Here is a 1876-nt window from a genome sequence, read left to right on the forward strand (position 1 = left end):
GTACTATTTTGCATTCCCACCTGCACTGAATGAGATTCCTGTTGCCCTACATCCCTGTCAGCATTTAGTATTGTCAGTGTTTTGTATTTTAGCAGTTCTAGTAGATGTGCAGTGCTAGCTCATTGGCTTGATTTGCATTTCCCTAATGACTTTTGCTGTTGGGATCATATGCTTATTTGTAATCTATATATCTTCTTTGGTGAGGTGTCTGTTTCAATCTTTTACCAATTTCTTAATTGGATTATTTTCTGATTGTTGTTTTAAGTGTTCTTTTTATATATTGAATACCAGTCCTTTACCAGATATGTGTTTTGCAAATATTTTCTCCCAGTCTGTGGCTTGTCTTTTGATTAACTTAAGAGGGTCTTTCTCAGAGCAGAAGTTTTTAATTTTAATTAAGTCCAACTTCGTAATTTGTTTCTTTCGTGGATTGTGCTTTTAGAGCGCTGCCTAAAAATCCAATGCCAAACCCAAGGTCAAGTAGACTTTTTCATATGTTATTTTCTAGGAGATTTGTTTTGTTCTGTTTCAGAATAAGAAACTTTTGAGAATTTCTGTAGTTGACTGCCTTTTTCCTGCTGTGCCACTCACTTTGAATCTGTATTACCTCAACTCCTCAGAGAGAAACAAGGACAGGGAGTCCTCATTTAGAAAACATTTCCTAATTTTACATTTTTAAAGTTAATATTTAAAAATAAAACCCTTCTTCAACCCCCAACTGCTAACACCATCATGAATAATTTTATTTAATACAAGTTAAGTTTATAAATAAATGTGTTCTTTTTCCTCAAAAATCACTTCAGCAACTTTACAAGAATCATTGTTTAAAAAATTTACCTAGAGAAATTAAAGTACCATTTTCCCCCTAACACAGATGGTGCTCAAGGATTCACATATCAAGGTCGTTTGCTTAGAGCATCACCCTTTAGTTGTTCTGTTAGCAGGTGGGCTTTGGGTCTTCTTAATCACTCTTTTCTTCTCCTTGAGAATGTCTGTACTCTGGTTTCAGTTCCCATGTGTCTTTGTGGATCCCTTTTACATTTTGAATACCAATTTCTTTTAAGATTTCCTTCAGGTACAACACAGGCTGTTTTGTGGTGTCCTCCAAGTCCTTAAGATTATAATACTGATGTTTCTCAAAAGCCAAAACCAGCTTGTCTAAAATGTGTTGTTTATCAGTTCAAACTTGTTTTCCATCTTCTTCTTTTTCCTTTTATATTCTATATTGTATTGATGATTAGCAACAGGTTTGTAATTGGTTGTCACAACTTTGTCCAGGTGCTGTGGTAGCCTTACAGAATTGGAAGATTCTTCTATTTGTAATCTCTTGAATCGCTGGTAGTTTTCACTGGCAGCAGGTCAGCATTCAGCTCTTTGTACCACTATTCCTTCCAGTGAAAGCTTATCTGATGAGCTCTGAGTAAACCCTGTTAATGTCTGTCCTCTAACACTTTGCAAGATAAATTCATGTTCTCTAGAGCACTGACTGAAGCTATTTTTCTGCCAATATCATAAGTATTTGCAAGATCCTCTTTCAAAGTAAATGACACCTTGGTCCTTCCTTGATTTTTGGAAATCCACAGTTTTCCAACTTCACTTCTTTCAGGGGCCTTAGCCCATTGCAGTGACAGGTATCAAAGAACCCTGACCCACCACATTCTGGTGTTCTGTTTGGCGCCTGTCACGTCAAGTTCCCTGCTTTCAGCCATGGATCTGTTGCCAGCAAAGGTGTGCGGGTCAAAGTAGCGGGCCCCAGGAGCTGGAGGCTATGGGGCAAAGGGCCAGAGCAGAAAGCAAAACTGGCTGGAGGCTGACTGTGAAGAGCTGGGGTTCACATGCTGGGATGCTGGAAGCCAGGGAACTTCCAGGAGTTTTA

The 1876-nt window shown here is 38.3% G+C and overlaps 1 pseudogene; it reads right to left on the bottom strand.

Annotated features, from left to right (window-relative positions):
* Nucleotides 1-961: 961 nt before the first annotated feature.
* Nucleotides 962-1709, bottom strand: LOC104983073 (annotated as a pseudogene).
* Between the last annotated feature and the right edge of the window lie 167 nt (nt 1710-1876).

This window comes from Bison bison, unplaced genomic scaffold, assembly GCF_000754665.1.
Source record: "Bison bison bison isolate TAMUID 2011002044 unplaced genomic scaffold, Bison_UMD1.0 scf7180017833537, whole genome shotgun sequence".
In the NCBI taxonomy this organism is placed as follows: domain Eukaryota; kingdom Metazoa; phylum Chordata; class Mammalia; order Artiodactyla; family Bovidae; genus Bison; species Bison bison.